Source organism: Sapajus apella, unplaced genomic scaffold (genome assembly GCF_009761245.1).
Source record: "Sapajus apella isolate SASKATOON/1434 unplaced genomic scaffold, GSC_monkey_1.0 scaffold47, whole genome shotgun sequence".
Classification (NCBI taxonomy): domain Eukaryota; kingdom Metazoa; phylum Chordata; class Mammalia; order Primates; family Cebidae; genus Sapajus; species Sapajus apella.
The window spans coordinates 19,227,018-19,247,509 of record NW_022436987.1 but is presented as its reverse complement, the minus strand read 5'-3'; the positions used below and the strand labels follow the sequence as shown (position 1 = coordinate 19,247,509).

The 20,492-nt window shown below is 35.0% G+C and overlaps 1 protein-coding gene and 1 pseudogene across 3 annotated transcripts in view; both read right to left on the bottom strand.

The window, feature by feature from the left end:
* The window catches only part of LUZP2 (leucine zipper protein 2), a 569,126-nt gene that overhangs the window by 232,935 nt on the left and 315,699 nt on the right, over window positions 1–20,492 (bottom strand). The window lies entirely within an intron of this gene.
* Window positions 14,859–16,222, bottom strand: LOC116525244 (annotated as a pseudogene).

The window sequence follows — 20,492 nt, the reverse complement described above, 5'->3', positions numbered from 1 at the left end:
AATCTCAGCAAACTGACACAACAACAGAAAGCTAAACACCACATGTTCTCACTAATAGGCTTGTGTTGAACAATGAGAACATGTGGACTCAGTGAGAGGAGCATCACACACTGCAGACAGTTGGGGGGGCAGGGGAGAGACAGCGGGGGTTGGGGGGTGGGGAGGGATAACATGGGGAGAAATGCCAGATAAAATAAATACATTTAAAAAACAAATAAACAAACAAAAACTTAAAAAAAAAAAAAAGGGCTTTCAATTTGGGATGATTGACATTGATATTGGAATCATCTTGGGAAAGCTGTATTATAACAATACAAGTTTTCTTGCTAAATTGTCTCCTTTAATGAAGTACAAATGTAGGAGGAATATACACTTTCTCACACCGTTTTTAACAGATAGTTCATGGAAATGAGCGACTGTGTTAAGGAAAACTGAGTCCACCAGGGGCGTGGTTTCAAAGGCAGGAACTTCCCAGCTCCATTCCTGCATCCATGTCCCCATCGGGGAACCTAGACTACTTTATCTGACTTTCTGGCTCATGGGCTAGGTAGAAATTCCAGGTGAGCTCCTTTGTTTAAAAAGCCAGCAAAAAGTTTTGGGAGGAGGGGGCTCTAAGTTGCAGACCTAGCAGCCAATCCAGTATCAGAGTCAAAGATCAATCACTCCAATGGAAGTTTGAAAGAACTTCTCTCATTGAATGAGAATATGAAGGGGGCAGGAATAACTCCCTGGTTAAAATGCCCCTGCCCCTTACCTGTTCAAGTATTCCCTCCGGATTCCCCTCCCGTATTCCCCTCCCAGGTGTGGGAGCTCTCTCTCTCTCTCTCTTCTCTCTTTCTCTCTCTCTCTGCCTAATAAATCGCTCTCTGCTGAACTCTTTGGGTCCATGATATTTATATAAATGGCACCACACCTTCAGGGCCCCTTCCCCATTCTTGGGGCAAAGAGAGGCCAAGAAACTGGGCACATCTGATTGAGGAAATTGGAAGCATCTTTGGGACACCCCCACAGCTCTGCTTGTCCCCTGTTACATTTTTGGCAATCCACGGGGAGGGAGCTAAGCACCTGTATCCCATCCGCTGGACTAAATATCTTGGATAAAATTAATAAACATAAAAATTCTGCCTTGAAGTGGGTGTGTATGTAGATTTGCATGTATGTTTGTGTTTATGTCTTCCAAGCAGCAGATCTAACATTGTTTCACTGGATAAAACTAATATGAAATATAGAGACTATAGTTTCATTAACAAAGGGATAATATATAGTAGACAAAAATTATATTTGGCATAAAAATGTAAAACAGTTTGTAATTTATTTTGTCAATATTTTAGTTAATAATTGATAGTGATTTATTGTTCCATAACATGGTACCATGGAGGAACACAAAATGAGATTTTCAAAAGCATATTATTCATATATTAAAATATCAGAAGAAACTTTTAATTTCTAAGAAACATGATTATATAAAATATGTAAGGCTTTATTGGGGGAATTTGTAATTTATTCAATTCCTATAATAAGACTTTAGATTTGGAAGCAAATTCTACAATCATGTAAAGAAGGTCACATGATGAAACTAAGATCAGTATAATTTTGTGACTTACTTCTTAGCTCACTGTTTATTAAGACAGAATAAAAACTGTAACTAATATCTTCCAAGTTGTCTTTATGGTTCCTTCTCAAATATTGCATGTTTTCCCTAAGAAAAATAATTCCAAGTTATTCCTATCACAGTAAGTAGTACACTCATTTTCTAAACCTACAAACTTAGGGAAAATCATATTTTATATATCCCTTTAATATCTGCATTATAGCTATGGATTCGATCTCAACAATATTGTCAGATTTTTTCATCTTCACTATTGCTGACATAGCTGAAGGCACTGTCTTTCTCGCCTGGAATATTACCAAAGTCACCAACTTGGACCTATTGCTTCCCCTACTGTCCCTCAGTAATCCATTCTTCACAAATGGGTAGAATAATTTTGTTAATGCAAATCTGATTATATTACAGGCCTGCTTACAATTCTTGAATATTTTATATTATACTCAATATAAGTCAAATTTTATTTCTTTGGCTTCCAAGGTCTTCTATGGCCCAAATTTGTCTTTTTTTTTTTTTTCTAAATTCATTTATTTTCTATTCCCTTTTTGTCCACTACTCTCCAGTCACAAAGACATTCCTAAAACACATCAAGACTTGAAACCTCAGTGCCTTTGGACTTGCTTTTAATTTTCCTGAAACTCTCATGCCACAAATTTCAATGTTTACCTACTTTTCATTATTTGGAATTCAGCTAAAATGTTGCAGCATGTTAGAGACACCTGCTACAACACTGGTCCCACTGACTGCTGTGTATCACCTAACCTTACTGTATTAACTTCATTGCATTTATCAACACATGAAATTCTTGTCACAGTATAAGCCCCATGAGAACAGGGACATTGTCTGGCTAGTTCTTCATTGTATTTCCAGCTCCATAATAGTTTCCGACATGTAGTGGAAATACATACAAATATTTGCTGAATATATGAATGATTGTTAACTATATTTGTGCAACAAATGAGTAATATTTAATTTCAAGTTTTCTTCACTTATACAAAAAATGAGGAAAATGAATTTCATGACATAAATTTTAAAGCTTGAATAGATGCAAATGATAATTAAGAAGGTCATATTAACCACTATTAATGCTACTGAAAACATCATTCACCTAAGTATAGGAATCTATTATTTTGTAAATCATGTCACAGATTTTTTAAAATCATGTTTATTTTTTATCTCAAAATGAATGAGAAGCAATACTAAGAAATACTACCCTAGACGGAAATCCAAACACTAGATAAAACAAGTCAGGGAGGCAGAAATGCAAAACCCTGGATGAATAAAGTCATGCACATGTGAATGTCATTAGGAAAGAGAAGGCAGCACTGGATTCCTGCAATTTAGGACCCTAAAAGAACAATCACCATCATAAAGAATGGGTAATGTGTAAATGACATTCTTATTAAAAAATTAAACACTCTTAAGTAAAATGCATATCATTTAAAGAAGACCTTTCATCTACTGTGCACAGAAAATGAACACACACTCACACCTACACACCAGTGATGAGAATATGCCACAAGAGGATACATACAAAATATGCAAGGAGGGAAATCTAAGGGAGTGGTACACCTATGTATGGGATATCTGGTACTCAGAAGTTTAAAACTAGCAACAAAAACTTCTTAGGATCCATTCAGCTCAGGAAAGAAAAGAAAGTGACAGTCAGTGATAAATATTAGCAGATCACAGAAATGAAAAAATAAAAATAAAAAAGACCATCATTTGACTTTAGACTTCTATAGTACGGGAAATAATCTTTCAGTAGAAAAATATTATCCACTGAAGATTCACTCTATGCTACACTGCACAAGGTATCTGTACAATGCTTTTACATTTAATTCTCACGACAATTTCATAAAGAACATACCTGAACCCAATTTAATCAAAGGCCAAAAAAACCCCTGGGTACTATTAAGTAAAGTGTCAATAGTCACACACAAAAAAATCACCATTATATTGGACATGAACAGAAGTTAGTGTAACTAAAGAATTCATATTCCATTATTTTATTAAAATATCAAAAGCTTTTCAATATATATATTAATATTTCTGGCTTATAATGTCATCATTTTTAATATGTGTCATCCAGTGAAAAAACTTTGGAAGGACTGCAGTCTGCTATACATCTTTATACCTCATCTACAGTTCCTATCATTTTCTTAACTGTTTTTCAATTATACATTCAAAGTACCTGAAAATGTATATATATTTTTACCTTATATCATGCTTTTTAAAATGTGCAAGAAGCAAGTCTGCATTAAAAGTAATTTTAACTCCAAGGAGGCCAGTAACAGATAGAAGACAGAAATCAGCTAGTTCCACATAACAACTACTCAAAGTTATGTTTACTAACATAAATCTTACTTAACAGCATCAGGCAACATCTAAGGTCAAGATGAGTTGGAGAATAGTATGAGAAGAAGGCAATATACTAGCTCAGTATTAGCTGAAACTATAAAGAAGTGGATAAACTAGTTAATAGGCATATATCTTAATAAGGTGTTAAGGTTTAGAACTCAAAATGCTATTGGCTTACTGACCTGAAGTTAGCATCTGGAGAACTCAATTTACTTGCTCATTTATACATGCATCCATTCATCCTACAAGTAGTAATTGAAAATGCACTGTGTTCTAGGCACTAGTCTAATGTTGAGGAATGTGTATATTTGTGGGTACCACATACCACAAAAAATGCTAATTAAGAGGACAATTAAACTAGCTAAACATTTGGTAAATCACGCCTGACCGCACAAGAAGACAATTATGTAAGACTAACTATATGCTATCACTGTCACATTTGCTTTTTAAATTGTGCTATTTTTTAAGACTGCATCTTCTTAAAATATGAGACAGTGATTTTGATAAATCATTTTTCCTAATAACAATCTTGAAACTAACTTCCAAAATATTCTGTACTCCAATTTGTTGTTTTGCAGATCCATTGATTATCTGCAATGTGAAACATGATTCTGACGGTTCATATATGTTGACCAGGCTCAAGTCATACACTGAAGTCGCCACTAATTGTTGAACCTCAAAAAGTCTCTCTATGATGGAATAAACTACAGCATCTGAAAAGGAGATTTGTCTAGGTGACTTCCAAGTCTTCTTATACTTTGCCTTCCACATCATCAGGCAGGCTTATTTTAATACACATCCTCTGGTCTGGGATTGTGACATAACACCATAACACCCAAATCCAAAGAGTTGAGCAATTTCTAAATCATTCTTGCCCCCATTTTCCCACATTCCCTTATCCAGTGAGTCATTAATCTTGGAAATGACTTTCAAGTCCTTATGTTTTCCCCTAATCCTACTGTCAATCATCTACATTTATTATTTTTCAGGTCTTGTAACCAGTTTATTTCCCCTTAATCCATCCCCATATGAGTATGAAATTACCCTTTCTAAAACAAATCTACACAAGGTCATCCTTTATGCTGAACTGTCTGGAGGATTTACAGAAACTCTGGCTCAAAATTAACTTTGTGTTCTCATTTTCTTGAACCAGTGTCTTTCCCCACCACACACATCCACACTAACACACCTCAATGCTTCCTTAAAAGTGACATGGGTTTTCTTCTGCCCGTAGTATCAAACATGCTCTTCTCTGTTGCTTCCTTGCAGGCTCAGGCTCTGCACAATGAGCTCCTGTGAGTGCCTATGACGTGGCGCCAGTGCCAGCTCCTTGATGAAATATTATCTAAAGTCTATAGGCTAAGTGCTCTTTTGTCACTGTATGCATTCACCTATTATAACAATTTTCACACTTTATTTCAAAGATTTTTTTTCCCTTTGTCTCACTAGGCTAAAAATTCCTTGCGAGTACATACAGAGTGTTATTTTTCTTGTGTGTATCAAACACTCAGTAAATGTCAAAAGAGTGAATTAGATTCACTCTCACTCTCAACTGCCATGATTCCTTCATATAGCTTTCCTCTCCAATGAATAAAATGCATGAATAATTGTAATTTAACACCTATAACATAAAGTAAGAAACTGTCACTTTCATTTTCTGCGCCTAGTGTCTTTTGCTCACAAAAGGAAGAACCTCATTGTGGGAAAATTATTATAGAAACATTTAAATGTTACAAAACTGTAAAACGTAACTCTCCAATGTATACTATTGCTTCCTAAAAAATAACTAGTCTCTTATACGTTATTGTGATTAAAAAAAATTCTGTGATGAATGTGTGAATGGAAAATCTAGCCTTCAGCCGGTGATACAAATTTGATTAACAGATAGAATCACACTGTATACTATGAATGTTTTGTGGCCTGTAAAATGTAAAATGTGAAAATGAATTCAAAATGGTGAATTGATAAAGCACTAGAAAATATATTTCAAAAAATAGAAAAGTTTTGAACTTCAGACATAATTATAAATATATATTCCTATAAAGATTTCTGGGCATATATGTCAACAGAAATTTCTAAATCACCAAATCTTCCAAATATCCCAGGTATATAATGTAGATATTTGAGGCTACAAGTAGCTGTTCCCTCAAAGTCCACTACCAGTGTTTTTCCTCACATGGACATTAAATCCTATCATTCTCTTGCTTACAATTCCTCAAAATCTTCCCATTAACAAGAACACAAATAAAAATCCCTTAGGTATTATGGAGGGCTTTTCAAAAGCTGGTTCCTATCACTTGCCTAAAATCATTTCCTGGCAAACTATACCATACTCTTTGCTACAGCTTGCAATTTTCCAAAATATGCTGTGCTAGATGACTTTCCTTCACTTCCCATTACATTTGCCTCCCTTCTCTTTACTGCTCAGTAACAAACAAACATTTTCTCAGAATCACCAACCCCATGAAGTCTTGATATTCCCAGGCACCCAGATTGTGTCTTCCCTGTATATCTGTTATACTTTTAAACAAAGTATTATTAAACATAAGATTAATAGTATTTTGAGTTTTTTAAAATTACTTTCATGGATGCCTGTTTAATATATTCAAAAAATATTGAGCTCCTTCTATGAACATTATAGTTTAATTAGCAGAACAGATGTGGCTTTTGGTCTCTGTAAACTCACAGGCAATTAGATAAGATGGATATTATGTAATTAATAACAATAAAATATGTGATTAGGAGTTAAAAATATGTAAGAATATATTGCAAGGGATCAAGCCAAGTAAGAGGTCATGAAGGCTTCTCTGTGAAAGTATGTTTAAGTTGAACTTGTATGGATAAGCAGGAGAAATGTCCCTTGCATAACACAGAGCATGATATATAATAATCTCACAGTAAATTTTTGTTGAATAAACAAATAGATGACAAAGTAAACTTCCCATAATTTCTCATATAATTTTTGCTAACTTCTGACCTTTTTTAAAAAAATTATTGAAAGTTTAAAGCCTCTGGATTTTGCTTGTAAAGATGAATACACAGGCTTTCAACATAGATGATTTATGAGAATTGCAGCCCCACCCATGCTTCACATTCTACCTCTAGGACACTGCTTATTAAAGTCAGAAGAATAAGTGACATGTCAAGTTTCCAGGACCATGCCAATTTCTAAAAACTCATTTATTAGCTATGGTACAGAAACAAAAGGTGCCCAGCAATTTTCAATTTGGCTAAAAAATTTAATTAAACATTCTCATAAAAGCAAAGAAAACTTCCCTATTTAAGCCTCCCTTTTTGATGCAAGGAACCTAAACATCATCTCACTGAAAGACAGATCATCCATCTTGTTATATATCTGCAAATACATTTTTTGAAAATGTTCCACTCACAGCTTACTTTATTTTGCCAATCTATTTAAAGAGATAGAGCCAAAATTGTTTTTAAAAAATCAAATTTCTGGCCGGGCACGGTGGCTCACGCCTGTAATCCCAGCACTTTGGGAGGCCGAGGCGGGTGGATCACGAGGTCAAGAGATGAAGACCATTCTGGTCAACATAGTGAAACCCCGTCTCTGCTAAAACTACAAAAAATTAGCTGGGCATGGTGGCACGTGCCTGTAATCCCAGCTACTCAGGAGGCTGAGGCGGGAGAATTGCCTGAACCCAGGAGGCGGAGGTTGCGGTGAGCCGAGATCGCGCCATTGCACTCCAGTCTGGGTAACAAGAGCGAAACTCCGTCTCAAAAAAAAAAAAAAAAAAATCAAATTTCTGCAACTCAAAGAGCTTGGAGAATTTTCTAGCCTGGTATCTAAATATTTTATTTGATTATAAGGTGGCCAATGCCTGCTATATTTCCAAAGCACTAATTCATAAGCATATGTGATCTGCCAGTAGCAACAAAAAAACTAATAAATTTCATTATCTACATATTTGCAAAAATGAGTTGGAAGATATGTTCGTAATACATGAAAATATTACACAGTGTATGACAGGCTACCACTTGGAAAGAGAAAAGTAAGTGGTACAAGGAATTGTGATGCACTTGCTACTTCCATTTCCTCAACAATTATTTTTACTGCATGTCACTGTACAATTGAACATGACTGCCATGTTCTTGCTGAGGACAGATCTGAACCTTGAACCATAGATTAGAAAAAGTACCAAGCCCTCAGTTTGATCATCTACTTTGAGGAAAGTGAATTCTTACTACCAGAGAATTTGGAAAATTAACTTTGTTTTTCAAAAACTCATATTCCTAATTTTTATAGATTAATTGGAAAACCTGGGTTTTGAAGACCAACAGATCTGTTGAAATTTGGGCTTCAGATTCCAACTCTATCATTTATTAATTGTATAATTTTCATTGGGCTATTGTAACTCTCTGAGACTGCTCCTCATTTGTAAATTAGGGATGTTATATACCTTCATATAAGATACTTATCCAACTCAACCATGAGCCAACTAGAAATACTATATGCTTTTGATATACCTTTCAAGAATATTATACAAATTAGAGTTTTTGCCTAAATCTAGCACCTGGTATGAAATATCTTAGTTATCATTCACTTTGATGCATCTCTAGATACATGTTTGTTGTTATTAGTGACAGCATTCATGTAGTGCTCATAATAAAGCAGGTGCAATTGATATATTATTATTTCTATTTTATAGATGATGGAAATGATCCTCAGAGGAGCATTGTTATAATCAAATTACCCAAGAATGATGCCTAACTCTAAATGCAGATGTCTGACTTCACAGAACAAAACTACTGAAGCTGTTCTCAAATTATTTTTTTAAAGAATTTATTCTTCTAAATTTAATCCCTGAGGGTAATGGGTTATGTCTTAAAATATGTAATGGAACATTAAAAAATGTATTCTTTCATGCTTACTTTTGGCCAAAATATAAATGAAGTTGATATCAAATACTAAAAAAAGTTTCAAACATACCACCCAGAAAAAGAATGAGAACATCACTTCAAAAACTCAGTTACATACATATCTTGTATGTAACTTGTCATCTGCACAATCAAAACAATAGTAGTACCTACCTCAGTAAGGCTGTCATGAGAATTAAGTGAAATAACTAATGTTTGTAAACCACTTAACATGGTGCTAACCAAATTACTAAATGACAAAGAAAATCCTGAATCCAGATATCTGACCTTATAACATCAACTAAAATAAATATTTGGTTGGGACAAGATTATATATTAATATATTAGTATATATAATTAGTACTATTAAATGAGATCAAAATATTTTTCCAACATTTCAATTCTGTAAGTGCCACTAAATTTTTCCTGAGCTCTTATCCTGGATAAGCATGACTATATTTTTTCACATCCTAATTGTGCTTTAAGGGGATTGAAAACGCTCTTTACCATCTTATTTACCATGTGTTGCTATAATCTAAGGTTTTACTGTTGAGGCAACACTTTCAGAGAAATATAGACTATTAAAGATGAAAAATAAAAAAGGTTTTAGAGACAAGATGGTCCAGTCACCATATTACAGAGGAGGAAAAGCCTCAAAGAGGAAAATGACTTGTTCAGATCATTCTAACTACCACGTGGGGTATGCTTACTGTAGGCCAGGGGGACTAGGAGATTCACAAGATTACTTTCTATCATTATAAAAGTTAAATATGATACTCTTCTTTTCCTTCTTACGTAAAGAAAACTGAGGCTTATAAAGTTTACATAAGTCACCAATCATACAAAAATGGCAGGCTCATAAAAGTCACTAATTTTTTTTTTTTTAGAAAGAAAAGGAGAGATGAAAGAGATACACTAATACGAACCAATCCCACTTCTCAATCAAGACTTTGGCATTCCCACCTGGTACATGCTCCATTGTACTTCATTTGGTGGTCAAATGGTTTAAGTACATCTGGATTTCACCCTATGCCTCTGGCTGTTGCTCATTCTGGGACAGAGACTGAGATCACTACTCTGTTTTATAAGGGTCATTTTGACAAGCTACATTAATGACACTCAGAGTATTTTACTCTTGAAAACCCACAATGAAGAGATATGTCAGCTTTCAAAGGAAGTTGGTTCCCTGAGGAAAGTGGAGGCTGAGAGGTCTGGAGGCTGAAAACAAATCCATCTGTTCTTCAAGAGATATACTACTGCTTTACACTGCTAAAGGCTGGTCAGGAAAAAGCAAGAATCTTCTGGAACCAGTCTACTTTCATCTCTTATTTATATGTCCCCAGAGGCTTGGAGAGTTATATTATTAAGGTAAATGGTTTTTACTGGTAACATCTTAAAATTCCTCACTAAAGACAAGTATGAAGTTATTAAAACATCCGATTTCATGGCCACTCCTCAAAATGTCTAAAGCTAAACTTCTTATTTAAACTTTCAATTATCATCTGAGATATAATTTGTAATATCTTTCATTATACATCAAGGCCAATATAAAAATAATTGTAGAAAGAGTAAGAACAATATTGTGTATAAGAATTAAAGTAGATGATTCATTCACAGTACTATTATTTAAATTTGTCATAAATTTGCATTTTGCAATTATATTATTAAAAAATGATATAGATTCATTTACAGGAAAATTTGTATATGGGGGTTTAATTATGAAGAATTGAACACCTTTTTACTTTAAATTAAAACCTACATTTTAGCAACAAAGATTCAGTTTCCCATTCTCAACCTAGTGAATCAATACAGTATACGACAATCCACTTAATAATAATATAATAATAATCAATTTTGCTTTCATATTGATTCTTTAATAACATTGAGAAACTCCTAACACACTAGGATTTAAATCTCTTCCTGTGAGTATATGAAGCTATGCCTGCATTAAGCCATCTGGGACTTTAGCTTTGTGGGTCAATAAAGAAACCATTTGCAATAGGGGGAGGACAGTCTCTAAAAGTAAAACTTAAAGGAAAAGAGCTGTTCTCCATAGAAAATTCATTTCAGAGCACAAGGAAAGAAAGAATTTACATATATCAGAAGGAAGACTCTTTCATAAAGCCCTCAAGGACCATATCCATACTCTCTAGGAATAAAGATGCAGCCTTCTCTTTTATCTTTCTTTTTTTTTTTAATGGCAGAAACCACTTCATCTCACTTGTCATTCATCCCTTCAATACATATTCATGAAGTACCTGTTATGTTCTAGGATCTATACAAGAAAAACAAGGAACAAGGATGAAGAAATAATTTTTCATAGTCCAGTGAACAAGGAACATATATAAACAAATAATTTTTATTATGTGTCAGAATTATTCTCTACAATAATAGATAAGGAAAAGATAGGGCAAAAGAGGAAGTTATTAATTCTCCTAAGATAAAAAGAGAAAGATGGTAGGAAAGTTTCTACAGAGAATAAATAAGCAAGTTTTAACTTGTACAAAGTATAAATTGGCATTGGGCAAATATAATAATAGCTAACACTACCAGTTGCTCACTGTGTACAAGGCACTGTGTTAAGTGCCTTACGAATATTAATAATCTCATTTAATTCTCAAGATAGCCACTGAAGTCAGTGTTGTTATTATTTACAGTTTGTACATGACAAACTGAGGTGCAGGGAAGTTCTGAACTTTGCTCATCATCAGGTACTGAAAGATTAGGATTTAAACATAAGCTTGCGTGATCATTGACCACTATTCTATCCTGCCTCCCAGGTAGAGAAAGGAGGGGCAGCTCATAGAATAAACATTTAAGTTAGAGGTGCATCACAGCATTGAGTAATTTAGCATGTCTGGAGCAAAGGCTCTGATATAGTTTGGATATTTGTCCTTACCCAAATCCCCTGTTGAAATGTAATCTCCAGTCTTGGAGGTAGGACCTTGTGGGAGGTGTTTGGATCATGGGGATGGATCCATCATGAATGGCTTGGGCCATCCCTTTGTTGATAAGTAGGCTCTTGCTCTGAGTTCACACAAGATCTGGTTGTTTCAAAGTGTGTAGTACCACTTCCCCACCCCATGCCCCGCTCTCTCTCTCTCGCTCCATTCTTGCCATGTGATATACCTGCTCCCCCTTTGCCTTCTGCCATGACTAGAAGCTTCCTGAGGCCTCCCCAGAAGCAGATGCCACTATGTTTTCTGTACAGGCTGCAGAACCAGGAGCCAATTAAGCCTTTTTTCTTTATACATTACCTTGTCTCAGGTATTTATTTACAGCAATGCAACAACAGCCTAATACAGGCTCTATTTAGGAACTGGCAGGAATATAATTGGAGAGAAGCAAGAAGTACCAGACAAGAAGGAATTTGTATTCTGTGCATACTGAAGAAAGAATAGAGAATTATAAGACTCTTGTTCAGAAGATAAGATGGGAGATGATCACCTAATTTTACATGAGAGAATGGCGTCAGTCTGAAATAAAACAATATCAATGTGGACAAAAGTGATTACCAAGATTCTTAAGAGGAAGAGCAGAAAAAATTTAGAGAAAGACTGAATGTAGTGAGTAAAGAAGGAAAAGACTAGAGTGACCCCCAGGCATTCAGCATGAGTGGCATGGTATTAAGTGAACCAAAGACCAGGACAAAAGATGAAAGTTGTTTTCCAAGGAGCCAGATCACCACGTTTCCTGTACTTAAGAATTCCATGTGCATCTTTAAGATGTGAATATGCCTAGTCAGCCTGTATGAAAGCATCATCTGTTTACTAGAGATTTCTGTGACAGTGGATACCAGTTTCCTTAATTCCTTGGTTAGGCAACAATATATCGTTTGGTTCTTTTTGCAGTCCAAAACATAAAACAAACAAAAAACATTTAGCAAAACACATACAATATCGCCCTACACACCTAATTCTTGCAAACTCACAAGGAGAATCTATTTTCATTTTTTTTCTAAAACATTTAAATAGCTTTATTTATGTTATCTTACCAACATTTACATTATTGCATGAGCTAAGGAATAATTTAGCCCTATTTTTAAAGAGCAAAGAGAGGTTAAGTGACTTTTCTGGGGAATCTGGAAATAAAAGTTCAATCGAGAATCAGTTATTTGTGTGTCCAGCAACTGGCAAGTTATTATTGATATTTCCAGGGGCTTGACTTGTTAGAATATGTATTTACTAGCAAACAATGAGCAGAGAAGCAGAAGGAGAATTGAAGAAGCTTCTTTTTCTTTCATAATAGAGATTTCATTTGTTGAGGATCAGTATAGACATTTCGATTTGTACACAATTCTTAACCTATGCAAGAAAAATCTAAAAAGCAAGGTATTTCTTTTTAAAAGTTATTCCAGATTAAAATTTGGAAGCAAATTTTCCTTAAGAGGCTATCAAGCACCTGTATCTTCCCATATTGAAAAGCTGTTACATACCTCCCTTCAATTCACAACTGAATAGGCTGTACACTACATATTCAAATTTTAATCTTTCACAGCACAGTAACAAAGTTATTAGGAAAACAGGACTTCCACAACCAAAGATGGTACAGAGTGCACACAATTCTGACAGGCAGAGACACATTCAAGGAGTGGTTTACCTTAGGAAATAATTCTACTAAAAAACAACATGGGAATAGAATTAATTTAAAATGTTCAAGACATTAAATATAAGACTGACTCCATATTGCCATTTAATATGCTTTGTATTATAGGATATAAAAACTAAACCCCATCTATGGAATGTTAAGCTGACAACCGAGACAGTCAAAGCCTCCCATAATTCAATATCCCACACTATTTTTTGGTTGTACCAAAAAATAAACAACCAGCAAATGATTTCCATCTGTTTCCATTCAGGACATAGGCATAGGCAAGAACTTCATGACTAACGCACCAAAACCAACAGCAACAAAAGCCATAATAGACAAATGGGATCTAATTAAACTTAAGAGCTTCTGCATAGCAAAAGAAACTATCATTAGAGTGAACTGGCAACCAACAGAATGGGAAAAAATTTTTGCAATCTACCCATCAGACAAAGGGCTAATATCCTGAATCTACAAAGAACGTAAACAAATTTATAAGAAAAAAACAACTCCATCAAAAAGCGGGCAAAGGATATGAACAGACATTTCTCAAAAGAAGACATTTATGCAGCCAACAAACATATGGAAAAATGCTCATCATCACCAGTCATTAGAGAAATGCAAATCAAAACCACATTGAGGTATCATCTCCATGCCAGTTAGAATGGCGATCATTAAAAATTCTGGAGACAACAGATGCTGGAGAGGATGTGGAGAATTAAGAATACTTTTACACTCTTGGTGGGAGTGTAAATTAGTTCAACCATTGTGGAAGACAGTGTGGCGATTCCTCAAGGATCTAGAAATAGAAATACCATTTGACCCAGCAATCCCATCACTGGGTATACAGCCAAAGGATTATAAATTGTTCTATTATAAAGACACACACACACGTATGTTCACTGAGGCACTGTTTACAACAGCAAAGACTTGGAACCAACCCAAATGCCCATCAGTGATTGACTGGAAAAAGAAAATGTAGCACATATACACCATGGAATACTATGCAGCCATAAACAAGATGAGTTCATGTCCTTTGCAGGGAGATGGCTGTAACTGGAAACCATCATTCTCAGCAAACTGACACAAGAACAGAAAAAAAAAAAAAAAAAAAAAAAAAACAGCACGTTCTCACTCATAGGCGGGTGTTGAGCAATGAGAACACATGGACACAGGGAAGGAAGCATCACATACTTGGGCCTGTTGCAGGTGGTGAGGGCCTAGAGGAGGGATAGCAGCGGTTGGGGGGATTAGGAAGGGATAACATTAGGAGAAATGGCTGATGTAAGTGATGGGGAAGAGGGTGGGGTGGGGGTGATGGAGGCAGTAAACCACCATGGCATGTGTATACCTGTGTAACAATCTTGTACAATCTGCATATGTACCCCAGAACTTAAAGTATAAAAAAAAAAGAAAAAAGTGATTTCACCTCTTAAAAAAAGCATTTACACTTAAAAAATGGGATGAGGTGATATTCCCTCCTTCTTAAAAATGTTTCTAAAGTGGGATTCCCTCCTTCTTAAACATGTTTCTAGAGCTACTAAAAACTTGCATTTACAAAACAGTTGATAAAAATATTCCTCTGGACTGTACAAGAAGGGAGACAGGGGCCACTGATAAGACATGGTATATGGTATTAACCAGACTTGGCTTCTTTCTCTCCTGCTTCATCAGATGCTGGACTCTCCTCAGTTTTCATTTCCCCATTTTCTGCAGGTAAATCTTTGGTTTCTTGGTTAGCCACTTCAGCCTGTTTTCCCTTTGCTCCCCTTTTCCCTTTTGTTTGCACTTTTTGTCTGAAGATTTATCCTTTGCTGCTGCCTTTTTCGGCTTTGCTTCCACTTTTGCAGGAGGCTTCGCTAACAACCATGCCGATCTCCTCTTGGGCTCTTCCTTGGCGGCGCATTTGGAGGAAATGGCCTTCCTCTTGGACATCCTGGCTGTGGGGAGGGCTCATGCTGGGTGCCTGTGGACCGCGGCCCGCTGAAAGCCTTCATGAAACTGGCTGCCTGGCTACTGCCAATGAAGCTTTTTATATAAGACAGACTCATGTATTTCTTAATGCACTGCAAGCTTTTAGACTGACCTGTCTTTTCAATAAATAACAGATCTGAAGTAGATGCTGAACGTCATTGAGGTATTCATAAAAATATAGACAAAAATGTTTGTTGTATACAATTTTATGTTTCCATCAAATATCATTCTGCAATGCATCGTCATACCATAACATTAAAGAAACATATTTTATATATTTCTACCATCAAATGCTATAAGGACAGGGTCTAATATGCATTATTTTTTATGCTCAGGAGAGAGACTGATGAAACTCAACAGCCAATATTGTCTATGAAATAATTCTTCAATCATAGGGTGAGATGGCAAATGATCACTTTATCTTCCTTCAACCACTTTTTCATTTGTTTTACATAGTTTCTCAGGCTCCCATATTCACTTGAATTTTTTCCACCCTCTGGCTGTTCCTTCTTAGTTTCTTTGGCTCCATTGCCTGACCTTTGAAGACCAGGGTAGCCCTTGGATTTCTTCTGTGTTTTATCTGCACTTACTTCCTACAGATAATCTTATCTAATCTAGGTAGGGCATGATAGTCCTTTGAGCTAGAGTAAAATGCCTTAGAAGGGAAGAAAAAAAGGTTGCATACTGAATATATTTTAAACGTAGAGCAGCAGAATTTCCAGAAAGACAGGATATGGGATATGCCTCAGAGAACTAAACTACCTATTGGATACTATGTTTATTACATGGGTGATAAAATAATCTATACATCAAACCTCTGCAACACACAATTTACCTATATAACAAACCTGCACATGTACTCCTGAAACTAAAATAAAAGTTAAAAAAAAAAAAAAAAAAAAAAAAAACCATTACTTCATGATTTTGGGCTGAACAAGAAGGAGGATAAAGTTTAAAGTTGACATTAACTGTGTCAGATAATGCAGTGATTGGCAAAACTGTGCTAGAAGCAATATCCAAAACTCAGTTTGGATATGTTACATTTCAGAGGCTATTAAGGGTGGCTCAGTGTATTCGTGTTAAATTTAAAAAGCAAAACCAGTACAAGTGATGTGGAATAAGGAAGGTAACATATGAATTAAACCTTTCAGCATTCTTTGGGGTAGCAGAGAAATCTATGGCAGTCAGTCACTTCTGAATCTGGTGGTTCACCTCAAATCACAGTAGAGTAGCAGGGCTGGCAGTCAGTAAGAAAAACTGGAAGCAAAACAGAATGAAGAAAGTATAAAACAGAACCTTCTATAACAACCTGAAGGCTATGAAAACAAACTGGAACATGTGAACAAACCGAGGCCCATGTTTATTTCTTATTTTCTGTAACCTCAACGGTGAGTATGACCTGCAGCAGAAGCTGATACTGTTTGTCCTGAACTCCCAATTCAGGACTCAGAGAAGTTAAGAGAAGACCTAATGGGAGTTATAGGAACTACAATCTTGCTAGTGACGCATCTCAACAGTTTGAGGGCAAATCAGTGACACTGAGCACACACTGTAACAGCAACACTTGGTACCTCTTCAGATCATAATGACTGCTGGTTTTCTCCAGACAGTCTCATGGCCTACCCTTCATTCCTTGTGACCTTATTTATTCTTCTGAGGACTTCCTAGATTATCTTTTTAAATTGTAACCCTGTTCTTGACATTAAATCTTTGTTTTCTGCTTTATTTTTGTCCATACCACTGTTTATCTTACAACACACTATATATCTATCTTACTTGTGTATCTTAACTTTTTTCCCACCCACAAGAAAATAAGCTTTATGAGAGCAGGTACATTCACTGTGCTGTTAAATATTGTTTCACATGATAGACAATATTTGTTAGACTGAATTAAAAAATACCAGTTTTGCAATTAAATAAAATGGCCTAATATATTAATCATGTTATGTGGAATACCCTCCAGAAAGAGTGGCTATTATCTTTATATAGATCCTTGACAACAGATATGTTTATTTCTTCAATTAGGTTCAGCCATATGTAATTGCTAATATTTTATTCTTTCTAACCTACAAAAATGGCAGTATTCTATGGCTCAACCTATATGCTAAATGTGACAGGAAAAATGCACAGTAATCTGGGTAAATATATGCATAAAATTGACCTGTACGTGTATGTATGCATGTGCTGATTTCTTTAACTTCCTCAGATTTACAGCTATAGTTCCCAATTATGAAATCTACAAACTAAATGGATATCAGTAACTTCAGTAAAACAAACAAACAAAAAGAAGGCTGTTAATTACCTAGAACACAACTACTTGTAAACCTAACTAGTCCTCTGCAGTTACATGCAGGTTGAATGCTGCTACTCAGCTACTCAGTCCTTTAGTGGGGAAAAACACATCTCTGAACTTCACTGTGCTTTTGCAGTATTACAAGAAGATGATTATTTAATAGCTATCTTTCCCTATTATAAAACTATAAAAAGAAAATTCTAGGTAACGTACCAAGTATTTTTCAGCAGTAAGCAAGGTTTTCATTTATACCTTTGTATCATCATAATTCTTTTGTATACTGATCTCCTAAGCAAATCCAACCACTTCATAATGGAGCACACACACATACAAACACACACATGCATAAAGAAAAATGGTGTTTTATCCATTTTTACAGGTGAAAATAGAGAAAAAAATGTTATCTAAAAACACTTTTTAAATTAGGGTTTAAAAACTCCCTCATTTTCAGAAAGCTAATTCTCACATACTTCTCTTCCATTATTCACTTCTTCCCTACATACCTTAAGATTTGGCTATGCCATTCTTATGAAGCCCATTTCTCCATAAACTTAAAGTATGTTTACACTAAGGCACAGTGAGACTTGCACTTATAGGAGGTATGATGAAGGAGGAAACATGTCCCTGGAATCTGGGGTGGCAGATTTAGGCAAGATGCTGAAATGAGAATGGAATGGGATGCTGAAAAAGTGTGCAGTAAAAAAAGAAACTGACTCAATGATCACTTGTGACACTTCAACAAGTTTGTTTCCTCAGGAGTTTTGCAAGATAAGGTTATCTCTTCCCACTCCACATTTGAATAACTTGAGATTAAAAAAATTACCCAAGCTAATATACATTTTATTATTTATTTGTTAATTTATACTTTTTGTTTTGGCAAAGTGATATGAAACAGTTTTAAAATCATACATTTAATCAATTATAGAGCTCACATTGAAATACAGATCTCTTTTATTATATACCAAACATTTCCACATTGCCAGGTAAGCCATGTCATATGTTCTCAATATGGAAACATGACAATGACCAGATAGTAATAGCATATTAACAATTTATGTTTTCCAAATGAACTGACTTCATCTATCTTCCAAAAGAAAAATAACTATAAATTATTTAAATGTTTAACTCTAATTTAAGCCACAGTAACTCTAAATTGATATAAACTATTCGTTTTTATAATTGTGTTTGAAGAATTGTCTATATTATAGCTATTGCCATTTTATATAATGAATTACCTAATCTTGAAACACACACATAGAGTTTAAACTAAAAACATTTTTCTTAATTTTAGAGTTGACAGCTGGGATTTGTTACCTGTGACTCCAGAACACCAGGAGTTAAGGGATATGGATATTTAACTACATGTTGAATAGTACAAAAGGTGGAGGACTAACTTGTACAGTAAACACAATTAAATTTTACAATTAGTGCATGGGCCAAATAGGTTTATTCCTGCAATGTGCCCTGTAAAATAATACTACATAAGAACTTTAAATAAATCAAAGCGTTAAAATTTTAACTTTGACTATTATAGTTATCTATAACATTGGGCTTTGGAGTATGAAGTTGGATTCAAAAACTGTTTCTTCCATTCTGCAGACTGGCAGAGAAAGGATTAAAATTTCTCAGCCTCATTTTATCAGATAACACCTACAGGAAAGGTTGTGTAAGTATTGGAATTTGCCGACCTTCAGAATCAAGTTCACTGCAAATCCAGTCAGAAGCTTAAATAAATGAAAGAAAACATGTTAGTGACCTTCACAGAGGCATGAGGTAAACTTTATTAGAATTTACACTGTCTAAAACCCAAAATATTATTTGTAGTTGTTGGGCTTAAGGACATGATGCTAGCACCTATATTGTTATCATCTGCTTAATTATTTAAATTAAAAACTAACTTGTCAATTTAAAATTGGAAGTGATCTTATAAGTGAAATTGCTATTTAACTCTAAAATATTGACTACTGTTTTTATTTCTATTACTCTTATTTATACTTTATTTTCATTGTGATTTCTGTTTCATAATTCCTAGCAATTTGACAATGCAGAATGTAGGTCTCCTACAGAATCACACCCCAAAATAATTAAGAAATGACTTTAATTCTATTTGATTGTGACTCTTTTATTTCTCTTCTGATCTCAGTTCTATCACAGCTCAGAGCACAATACCCCTAAAATATGTTACTATGGCAACTGAGAAAGCCAAAGAGCAAGATGGTCACGATGACCTTCCTCCACATTTTTATGGGAAGCATGGTCATAAAAAAAATTCTCTGATATAGCTTACCTGAAAGTAAGCACCCCTCATTCTAGAGGGGTCCTTTCCCTTACTTGGGAAGAATGAATGCTACACAGAAAGGCCAACATGAATCTGAATGAACAAGACTTGCTGAATCTCTCCACACCCCCAATTCATTACCATAAGCTACACTCTCTCTTTTTTTTTTTTTGTCCAATCACATTTCTGCACAACTATTCATCTCTTTGAACCTAAACACAAAAATACAGCTTGCCCTGGGTCTTTTTGTCTTCATTTCTGTAGCCTCCTGGGCTATGTAAAACTTGGTCAAATAATTTGTGTATGCTTTTCTATTGTTAACCTGTCTTTTTAAAATCAGCTATGATCCTTGCAATCAGTGAGGAAAAGGTATTACTTTTTCCTCCCATTGTCATGGGCTATAATCAGAGGGTGCCATGATCTGAAGTATCTAGACCATATCTCTCCTTTTACATTTTTTTTTTGGTACATATTCTTTGAGGAATAGTAAATAAATTGCTTTGCCCTCTAATGTG